Here is a 12,211-nt window from a genome sequence, read left to right on the forward strand (position 1 = left end):
CAAGCCTTGTGAAGGATTTTGAATTTTTCTAATTGTGCCTCTGCTTCCTTTAGAGACTATTAGCTTCTTAGTCCCTTTTGCCTCTCTTTCACTATTTCAGTATGCACTGACCTCTTAAACAAAGATGGATTAACCCAAATATATCTTGTAAGTCCAGTTGTTCTCTATGAATACAAGAAGTGCCTTGCCTGATCAGATCAGGGCCCTTTCTTCCTTGTTCTTTGCAAGAATCCCAGCAATCAGCTGGCATCAAATAGTCACCTGAAATTGACCAGTGGGTCAGAGTGCTTCTTGCCCACTCCAGTTTCATAGCTATTTTAAGCATGCAGGCCTATTACAGCCAGACCCTCTCCCTTCCCTGGGAGAATAGGGTAGTGCCGATATGTAGCTAGTGGGAAGAAGAGCTTGACTGCCACACTGTCTTAGTAACAGGAGGAGAAAATGGTTTTGTGTGCATTCGTATGAGGGGGTTTGTGTGTGAGAATGTGTGTATGCATTCAGGGGTCAATTTACAGACGTCTTTATTTAAAAGATAATTTTATTCAGCTCTTTGTTTTCTGACGTTTGTCCTTACTGATCCTTCTTGATCTTGGCCAGCAATAAAGCTGGGCATTCCTGCTCTATTATATATAGAAGGGGGTGCACAATTGAAGCCCCCAAGCTATATGGACTTACAAAAGCCTTGAATACAACCCCACTGGTCTTCCAAAAATTGTCAACAACTTACGTTGGAGATGACTGAACCTTGGGAGCAACATAGTATGTCTTCTCTGTGAATTAAGTACAATTTAGATGACTCTTCCTCTATTCTGAGCAGTAGTGATTGGCTCAAGGTCACTGTTCATTTTGTGTGGTGTTAAGAGATTTGAATCTTGGTTTCTCTGGTCCTAGTATCACACTAACCATTGTATCTCCCACATAAGGTGGTTTCATGGTATGCTGTGGCTTAACAGCAGATGGGATACTCCACAATGGCTGTATTCCTACACCCATGCTAAACGCAAAACAGCCTTGTATGGCCTAATGAGATTTCAAATAAGTCCTAGCATAGCAACAGAGTGCAGACAGCACTAGATCCAAGGAAGAGAGCATGCTCCAAGCAAAATGTATAAGATATTTCAAAGGTTTTGCATTTATTTCTTGTTTGTCAGCTGGAGAGCTGACAGCCCGGTTTTGAGACCCAAGCTCAATGCAACAGGGTGAGCTCCTGTTGCTTGCCCTGGCTCCTGACCATCTAGCAATCCAAAAGCCTCCAAGTTCAAATAGATGTACCACTTTGATGGGAAGGTAACAGCATTTCATATAACTTTGGCATACAACCATGCTGGCCACATGACCACAGAAATTGTTTTCAGACAACACTGTCTTGGTCAAGAAACGGAGAGAAGCACCACGCCCTAGAATTGGACACAACTGACAGGGAAATCTTTACCTTTTTACCTTACAACAACTTCTCCTAAATTGCTATCTTTAGTTGTAGCAGTATGTTAACTACCGACAATTCTGGGTATACATGAGTTGGTTAAAGCTGTTTCATCAGTTTACAGCTGAGCTGAGATTAGCTCCAGAAGGCTCAGCCCTTTTCTGACTTCTGGGAATTTCCTTCAGACTTGGTATCAAGGATCAGGTTCACAATACCATTTCCCACGTTTGGGGTATGCTGAGTTTATTTGAACTCGCATCACGTTTGGCCCAACTGAGCATCCATACTCCTCTTACAGTAGCACGGTAAGATGCAAAGATCTTATTTGTTTGATTTTTATTCTGCCTTTTTAACGCTCAAAGTGACAAACATACCCAATACGCCAGCCTCCTATTTTCCCCACAACAGCAACCTATGAGGTGTGCTGGGCTGCAAGAAAAGGACCGTCTGGCTTTCGTGCCTAAGGCAGGACCTCTCAGTCTCCTGGTTTTTAGGCCACTATCCCAACTGCTACACAAAACTGGCTCTCTATTGTTGCTCTCATACCTGAACCTGCTCCTACTTAATGTAACAGTGCCTAAAGTACTTCTTTAAACTCTTTTAAAGCTAATTATTCTCCATAAACCTAGATATCTAAGAGCTGCTAAGGTGATTTGCGGTTTATAATGCACTACCAGAGTTGTTCTTGTTAAATTTTTAATGTAACTAATATGGTGTTCATAACCTATCTAAGAATGGAGGTGGGGAACAAAACTGGGTACGTAGGGAAAGGGACCTTAAGAAGCCAGGGTGGCATGATACAATACCTGCAAAGGGAAATCCAACTGACCTCAGATGCAACTCGAAACAAGAGCACGTGTTTTTTATTTATTTATTTCCTAGCATTTTCTCACAAGTGCAGGGTCTGTTTCTTTAACTCCTGTTCACTCCCCCTCAGTCCTTCCTAATCTAGCAGTGGTCTCCCTTTCAGGACTGGTTTAATATTTATGTGTGAAGGTGGTCGTCTTCCTGCAGAACAAGATACTGATGCATGTTTAGCCTCTCAAATCCATAGGACAACTCTGAAATATTGCTGCTTTGTCCAGCTATTGGCTGAATTTCTTACAGGTTAAATAAGGGAGGGATGGTGTATCTTACATATGCTACCCCTGGTCTCTTTCCAGGAAGGGTGGGATATCAATGTGAGAAATCTAGGAATTAGGCAAATCCCCCTCAGTTTGCTTAGGCCAGTGTTTCTCAATCTTGATAATTGTGGAATTCTGGGAGTTGGAGTCCATGCATCGACAAATGCTTAGGCCAGGGGTAGGCAACCTTGGCTCTTTTATGACTCGGGGACTTCAAGTCCCAGAATGGCTGGCTCAGGAATTCTGGGACTTGAAGTCCACGAGTCATAAAAGAGCCAAGGTTGCCTACCCCTGGTTTAGGGTAAAGTGCAACTGGCAGGAACACCTTTTTTAAAATACACGTTTTTGAAAGTACAGCTCTTAAGCAGAAATGTGGCAGTTGGTTGCAGGATGGTACAAAAATGTACTTTCTAGCCATTTATCAGCAACAGTAAGAAACCGTATCTTATTACTTATTAAAAACAGCAGTCCTCAAACATACATAAATTAGCCATTGTAAGATGGATTAACAGCAATTACCAGCCACAAAATATGAACATAACAAACGTCAATGTTGTTGAGTAGCCCCATGGCCAACATTTCACTGTCTTCAATGCTATTCCTTCCTATAAAAAGTGGAAAGCAAAACCCCTACATGCATTTGGCTTGACATAGTTTTTTGTTTAATTAAAATGGAGTCGCGGAGCTGAGTGAGGTGAATGTACAGCATGGATTTCCTTCACCCTCAGTGCTATAAAGCTTTTGAAGCAATATAAGAAAAAAAACCAGAAGACTACAACATCAAAGACATCCAATGTAGAGAAAGGGGCAGGGGACTGCCTGCATTGTCACAGGTATGCACTACCTCTAGTAGAGAAGTAGAAAGAGGACAATTTACACTGGTGTCACTTTTGCGATGTTGGAGAACCAATAGGGTGCAATTCACTTTCAGAGATGTGATGTCAGTATAAGGTAGTTTCTTTCTGAATCTGACCTCAGGTTGTGTACAACACAAAGAAGTCTTCACTTTTCTCCTTCATTACAATTGAGGAGAAAAGCTACATTTCACTGTATGTTCTCATCTCTATTGCTGGGTCTAAATTGTACTACAGCTCTGTTGTTTCCACGATTTTTGCTAACAAGAACAGTAATTCTGAGTAGAAGTGAGCTTTTCTAACTATTCTTAGTGAAATAATTCTTAGGCTGCTTTGGTGAAAGGTTGACAAAATAATACAAAAAAGATATAGGCACATTGGGTGCTGGTACTATTGAACTCTTGAGTGGACACTTAGGGGAAGATGCTTACTGATAGTTACATTCGGGGGGGGGCGGCGTGCAGTCTCTGAAGAACGAAACATTTATAACTGAAATAAATCAGCTTTTGTCATTTTGCTTTCTGCTTCTATATTAAACCTTGTGAACAAACGAAAAAAGGAAGCAGTTTTACATCTGAGTAAAGAGCAGTTTCAGAAATTCCTTCCTCAAGTTTAATTTTTTTTTCATTTTAATGCTGAAGTATACTGAAGAACTTCAGTTCTTAATCTGGATTTGCCAGGCTGATCAGGAATTACAGAACCCACTTTGAGAAGACTACTCTAGCTTAATTTTTTGGGAAAAGCTGACTTAGGAGAGGTTGCATGCTTTCTTTCATTAAGTTTCTTCACTGGTGCTCTCGGATGGGACTACAGCTCCCATCCTTCCTATGATTGATGATTGGGGAGGGGATGTTGTCACAATCCAAGCAGATCTGGAAGGCATTGGGTTAAGAAAATGTTCACCCCTAACCATGCTGTCACTCCTGCCAACTCAACCATTTCTGCTGAAGAGGGATAAAACAAGCAATTCTTGATTGACCCAGGGAGTGGAAAGGCTTGACAAGGCAGAACGAAACCAGCGAGCTAGCAGCGTTTCCTAAGCCACTATCTTGACATTGTGGCAGTGCATCATCACAAGAAGCATTTCACACAGTTCATTCATTCAGCCAGTAATATTGGGGTGGTCCTTAAATGAGTGAATCCTCGCTATTTCCAAGTGGAGTCGAGTCTTGAGATTTTCTGCCATTCTGACATCAAGTTAATGTGCAAGTCTGGCTTTCCTCACTCTCCTAACTCCACTCCTATGTTCCACACGATAGAGTGACAGTGCAGAGATGCTGTAGAAAACATGTCTAAACCATAGATGGCTAGGCCTCCTTGAGAGTGAGCGATGGAATATGCAGCTTTGGTTGTAATAGTGCGGAGGCCTGAAAATATACACACTGTACATGTTCTGATTTTAGAGAGGTGTGTGTCTATGTGTGTGTTTGAGGGCTGCTGTTTTTAATAAGTAATAAGTAATCAAACTAATAACCACAAAGTGTGAGGCTACACATAGCCTTTTGTGTTCATACTGAAGGTCCATTCAGTTGACTTGAATTTTCGACATGCTTAATATCCCTCCACACAGCTAACTTTACTGTTCCACTTTTACATTGTAAAGAACTGGTGTGAACATTCAAACAAAGCATTTGATAATTCAAGAGTATCCCAGGACTACTTTTCCAACAGTACAACACAATTGTTTTAAAAAAATGTGGGGAAAAAATCATTTCAAGAAGTATTCTAGGAGATACAGTACAACCAAAGAACTACTTAAAACAGAAAGGAAATGGCATAGCTTTCCATGGGTGACATTTCTTATTTGCCTTTTTATAAAACAGAATTGGATTGCTGTACAGTATATTGCACGTACATATATGCAAGAGAGCTGCCAAGTGGCCAGAAAAGCAATGACTACCTTTCTGCTGCTCCAAAAAAGTTGAAATATCTACACTACAAAAGACCAAGAAGCTGTTTCAGACACTCATTGAGAGTCTGACTGAAAGATGGCAGCCCTAGATGATTGTTAACAACATCATAGTCCTTAAAATAAGCAAGAATCCAAACAATGAACCAAGAGGTTGCAAAATATGGAACTTACAAGTTGACATTCCAACATACGTTATTTCACTAATGCGTTTGGAAAATGTATTGTGCTTTATAGAACGCAGCCGATTCTGATACAGCCTGTCTCTTGGAACAAATGTGATCTGAGAAAATAAGTAGAACTATGGCCTAGCTAATGTACTAGAAGAATACAATATGTCACAATTAACAATTTGTCTTGTGAAATCCCACATACCCTCATATATTCCTAGCCAATGAAAACAGTGGGTCAAAATCCGGAGAAGACTGTCAGGGAGCAGATACAAATCCAGCAAAAGCACACTTACTCAATACTACTGTATTCATGTATCAACAGTGAGCTACACGACTCTTCTGTTAAATTAGTAATGTTCCTTACTCGGCATCACAGCAGAATCATATATCGCATAATTAACCCTTAATTTTACAACACTGTAAAATATAAAGTCATAGACATAGACACAGATATAGACATAGACCAGGGGTAGACAACCTTGGTTCTTTTATGACTCGTGGACTTCAACTCCCAGAATTCTTGAGCCAGCATGGCTCAGCTTGGAACCTCTCCCTTTCCCCTCAGCATGGCTGGCTCAGGAATTCTGGGAGTTGAAGTCCATGAGTCATAAAAGAGCCAAGGTTGCCTACCCCTGACCTAGACACAGATATAGACATAGACACATATGGTAATGGGATGGTAGAGGTAGAAAAATGAAGGATATACTAGTAATAGGAACACCCTTGAAATAAAAGTATAGAAAAGGAAATGCAATTTAGGACCAGAGATTACCAGACCACTGGCACTGGCAGAAGGGCAAAATGATGTTAGAGCTCCACATAGCTGAGGTCACAAATTAATCATTTGTGATCTCAAAGGTTCCGTCCCGGAGTTCTCAGCTTTTCCCACACCTTCTTCTGTCACAGAAAGAAAGGATGGACCATCTCCTTGGGCTGTGTACCCTCCTCCCACTGTTTCTGTCCTCTTTCTCCAACTGTAAGCAACAATATTCTTGAGTGTTTCCCAAGACTAGGAAGAGAGGGAGGTCTTGTAGAAAAAAACTCAGAATGAATGAATGGAATGAATCTGGTATATTTGGAAAAGAAGATGCAATTAAGGGCACTAAGATAATGGCAATAAACTCTTGTTTAGAATATTTTTTTAAAAGCAGAGTTTTCAAACAATAACAGATGGAGTTGGTACCAGCGGTAGCAGTCGGTATGGAGGCCACTACCAGCACCTTACTTTGATTTATTTGCACATTATTGAAAGAGGAAGTACAGCATTTATTTATTCATGTATTCATTTTATATAGCCGCCCATCTCACATAAGTGACTCTGGGTGGCTCTCATATTTAAAGACAGCATTGCTTTATATTAGATGTTAGCTCATGGTTTGGAGATTCGAGGAATGACTGAAGGGCTGTTACCCAGTTCACTTCTTTTCAACTGAATAACGAGGACATTGACAAGACCTGGAGCAGCTATTACACTGTAGCATGGAAGACTAGAGGGAGTTTATTGCTCTCTGTACTCGTGCATCTGAAGTGTTACAGCATGCATCTCCTAGCGACTAGTCGACTGGATTTGGGTAAGACAGCCTCAGGGTTAAAAGTTTTATCTGGCATAGATCAAGGCGAATGTGCCGAGATCAAACTAGGCTTTGGTTGCATTTGTGGCATATTGGCCACAATGTCCCCAAATTAACCAATACACTTTTTCCTGTAAGCAGGGAACATGGTGTGCACCATAGGTAGGGCAAATGCTGGTAACCTAGTCTATCTCTTCTATGTCTTACTAAAAAAAAACCAAAGCATGAAAGCCTTAATTGACCAAAATCATGACAGGCAAATGGAAATCTTATCTCTGGTGCCTTTTTTCCACCTTGTTTGTTGACTCTAATTTCCTTTGTACTACTTACATTTCCGCCCTTTGAGTAAACTTGCGTACGCAATAGGGAATAATGTGCTGGGTCTGTAATACTTGTATGCATTTCCTCTGCAGTTTGTGGCCTTCAGTACCCAGATCCTAAGTCGGATAAAGCTAACGTGATCTCTGAATACAATGGAGCCACAGAAGCCCCATGGCTCGTGAACATCTACGGCAATGGCCAAAGATGCCAAGGAGTTATCCTGAGCAGCTTGTGGGTCCTGACAGCAGCCAACTGCTTCTTGTTGATGTGAGTATTGACAGAATTTGAAGCCAATTTTTTTCTCCAGCTCTGTCCTTGGAATGGATGTTTCTACTGAAGAAGATAATACTCAACATCTTCCAATCTATCAGAAGGCCCTGCAGTTGGGGATTACAGAACCAAATCCCTGGATTGGAATAAAACAAACTGTTATGGTTGCCTTGCAGGAATCCGAGCCAAGTAGAGTTGACTGGATCTCCTGGGCATTCCTCCACCAAGACTGTGAGTCAGTTTCTGCTACATCGGGGCTTCAGTTCCTGGAATACAGCACCCAATAATGATCTGGGTCTCATCTTGCTTGCCCAGCCAGTTGATTTAACAGCAGAAGACATGTGGCCAGCTTGTATTCCTCAGGAAGAAAAGCCATACAACACACAGGAGGAATGTAGGATTTTCGAACGGGGCCAAGAGGGTGAGTTTCGATCTGCTGTATCATGGTTTAGGAGACTCTTTATTTAGCTAGCTGATCTAGGGGTCAAAGGTATCAGCAAAAGGGTAATGTTTGTTTTTCTTAGCTTATCCTAGCAGACTATAGACTGGATTTAGTCTCTGGCACATCTGTGAGAAATGCTATACAAGCAGAGAAGCTGGTATTACAGTCAGAATGTGACATACTAAAAGAATTGATTAATTTTTACCGCCCTTATGGCTATGGGAATATTTAAAAACATATATTGAGAAGCTGGAGGAGAGAACAAGCAGTTCTTTTCAGCACTCAAGGATATGAGATTTCAAAACCTGTTTGCCTATTCTAAATCCACATCCCTGCGTACAGACTGAGAGAAAAGAAGCCTCGTGCTGAATGCTGTGAATTAGGCTAGCTGAGAATCTTCTCTCCCCCTCCACAGGATCAATGAGATGGTTCCTAAAGGAGACAATGGTGGAGGCCTTGAGCATATCTGACTGTTCCAAGCATTGGCCTAACACGACGGAAGGCAGGAACTTGTGTGTGGCAAAAAAAGACTCTCCCAAGCTCGCAACTTGCAAGGTAACCCAAATGAATGGATTCCTTTGGACCATAAATGGGGAAAATATTTCCTCTTTGCTTTCCAGGACATTTTATTCCTTTTCAGATGTTTTCCACTGTACTATCTTTTGTGGCATAAGGAAACTCATCACTATTATTTCAAAGAGCAAGGGAGGTCCTCTTCATCTACCTCCAGCACTAGTTCTACTTTTCCAGCTACAGAGCCATTCTGAACCACCGCATCTATTATCTACACTTACAGAAGTAGATAGGATTTGATAAGCAAATAATCCTATATCTGACCTCAGCTGGATGGGAAGAAACACACAGAATATAACAAAAGTTCTGTAACGTTGCAGAATGCAGAGCCACTGTGACATTCTTTGGCAGAATTATTTATTTAACTTATTTAAATAAAGTATTTGGCCACTCGACTCATTGCAACAACTCTGGGTGATGTACAGGAATTAAAAGTAACAATAGTTACTTCAGTTATCCAAGTAATAAATATCCAAGTTCTCTCGCACACATAAAAAAAACCCAATTTCAACTTTCAGTAGGGGGAAAAAACCCAATGAAAACCAACCAATCAGCAGCAACTTGCTTAACCTCCCAGCCCAAATGCCTGGAGGAATATCCAGATCTCTTACGAAAGGCTAGCAAAGTTGGAGCATCCACATCTCAGATATGCAGAATATCTCAGATGTGCAGGTCTTCCACCAGCAGGGATACTCTTAATATTTTCTATTTTTAGTATCCAAATTTTAGGATCTGACTCCATGGTCATCTTGATTGTTTGATTCTCGTGCCCTCTCCTCTTTTCAGGTGCCAGTGGGCAGTCCCGTTATCTGTCATGATCCAGTTACTTGGGAATGGGAGGTGATGGGCCTTGTAAGTCAGAGCTTGCACAACTGCACAGTCCCTATCCTGGCTTCTCAGCTTTTATCCCATCTACAGTGGCTGAAGCAAGTGGGAGCCTTAGAGAATCCTCTTCAGCCTGAAGATAAATTACCTTCAGCAGCTGGACAGCAGCAACCGGTAACATTATTGAGACCAACTACAGTTCAAATACCATTGGAGACTCTCCAAGTGCCGGTAATACTTCCAGCTGCAAAACAAATATTTAAACTGCCACCATCAGAAGCAGCCATAACAGTCTCACTGCTTCCAGTGCAAGCAACCACAACAGCCACCACTAAATTGTCAACAACCAATCTGCCATCGCTGGAAGCAACTGTGGCAGCCACCACTGCATCTCCACCAACCAAACCTCCAACACTGGAAACAATCACCATAATTGAAGCAACCAAACTACCACCAGTGGAAAAAACTACAGCCACTGTTATTGAATTGCCATCAACCAATCTGCCATTACTGGAAGCAATTATGGAAGCCACTGCTGCATCTCCATTGACCAAACCTCCAACACTGGAAACAATCGGCATAATTGAAGCAACCAAACTACCACCAGTGGAAAAAACTACAGCCACTGTTATTGAATTGCCATCAACCAATCTGCCATTACTGGAAGCAATTATGGAAGCCACTGCTGCATCTCCATTGACCAAACCTCCAACACTGGAAACAATCGCCATAATTGAAGCAACCAAACTACCACCAGTGGAAAAAACTACAGTCACTGTTATTGAATTGCCATCAACCAATCTGCCATTACTGGAAGCAATTATGGAAGCCACTGCTGCATCTCCATTGACCAAACCTCCAGTGCTGGAAACAAGCACGGTAACTGAAGCAACCAAACCACCATCAATGGAAACAACTAAAATCACCACCACTAAATTGCCATCAACTAGTCTGCCATTACAGGAAACAACTACGGCAGCCACCACTGCAACTCCACCACCCAATCTGCCAGCGTTGGGAACAATCACAATAACTGAAGCACCACCACTAGAAAGAACTATGACAACAACACTCTCATTAAGCCAAGCTACAAAACAACTTGGTGCGGTATCTTCAACTACTAAGAATTCTATTTTGTATTCTTCAAATCCTGCCCAAGAGACCAATAACGTAATTCTTACAACAGCCCATGAATCATCTCCTACAACATCTGCATCCTTCTCCCCAACCACAAAACCACAGCATGGGGCACCAACAAGTTCTGGACATCTGCCACAGGAAACACCTTCCATTCCAGGACAGCCTACTACTGCTGGGATGGCATCAACTAAATCCCTCACACCTAGACAGCAGTCACCTGTAACTTCCATGACATCACATCAGTTGTCACCTGTTGTCTCTTCCATGAACAAAAGGAGCTTTGTAACAATGAGAACAACATCCTTTTCTCAAACCTCAAAGCAACCAAATGTAAAACTTGACCAATCACCGTTTTCAATCACCAGGAAACCATCTGTCAGGGCCACACAAACTTTGGTAGCATCCACAGCCAGGCAACCACTCCAAACTTCATTAATTTACACACATCACCATATAGTAATAACACCACATACCTACTCGAAGCAGTCTAAACCTTTGTCATCTCCAGCCACAAGATAGGGCTTCTTCCACAGCTTTACTACTCATACTTGAAATTTCTGTCTGCTGGTTTTGTGGGACTAAACCACAGGAGAAACCATGAACAAGACCTTTCTCTTGGTCCTGGTCTGGCATGTCTTCTCAACCCAATAAAATAATTCCCATCTTCCAATTTTTGAGCAGATAACATGAATGCCCAGATATAAATGGCATGAATCAGCAGCTCCCATGCCTATAAGCAAGATGGCAATTCACAGGGACCACAAAATTGATAAATAATGTGGCCAAGAACTTCTATGTTCCTTTTCCTTTTCCTCTCAAAATCTGGGGTTTACCTGTGATCAATCTTTCCTGACCCTCAACCTGCCAGCCCTTTGGAGTGGAATAAGGTTACAGTAGATTAACTCATTCCAGATCATTGTCAGAGAATCTGAAGTCTGAAGATTGGCTGATTTTTTTTTCTAATATGTTGTCCTTTCCTTTCAATATTTGGGCTGAAGCCTCATTTTAATTTCTTATCATTTATTTCTTTTCAAAATTATTAAAAAGTGCTTAAGCCTTTACCTGTTACAGTAAAAAGTAATTCTTGTTCAATTGTACCTGCCTCATTATTATTTCAGCTAACAATTACTTTGGACTATTTGACTATTTTTGTCCGATTCTACAGGAAGTCAATCACTTATCTAGGGATAATGCAAAAATCTTTTCCCAACTTGTTGCACAGTTCCGCTGCTATTAATAAGTCAATTATCAATAGTTTTTAGTTTTGCCATCTTTCAGCTTCATTAAAAAAAAAAAGCAACAGGGAGAATGCCTCCAAATTTAAAAAACAATTTCAACGATTAATAGTTATAGAAAAAGCTAAGCTGACCTGTCCTGCACATATGAAAAAGATGTAGAAGCAGGTATTTATTTTCTCAGTGTTTAAACATTGTAACAAATTATTTGAAAATAATAAAATAATGTATGGTATTTCCTTGACTGACAGATTTGACCTTGATTTACGTATTGTTCAGCTGGCTACTTATTTATGTTAACCAATTCGCAAAAAGACTCTGAGTAGCTTACAATAAGATGAAATTAAGATA

The sequence above is a fragment of the Protobothrops mucrosquamatus genome, unplaced genomic scaffold (genome assembly GCF_001527695.2).
Source record: "Protobothrops mucrosquamatus isolate PMUCROS unplaced genomic scaffold, P.Mucros_1.0 scaffold679, whole genome shotgun sequence".
Classification (NCBI taxonomy): Eukaryota; Metazoa; Chordata; class Lepidosauria; order Squamata; family Viperidae; genus Protobothrops; species Protobothrops mucrosquamatus.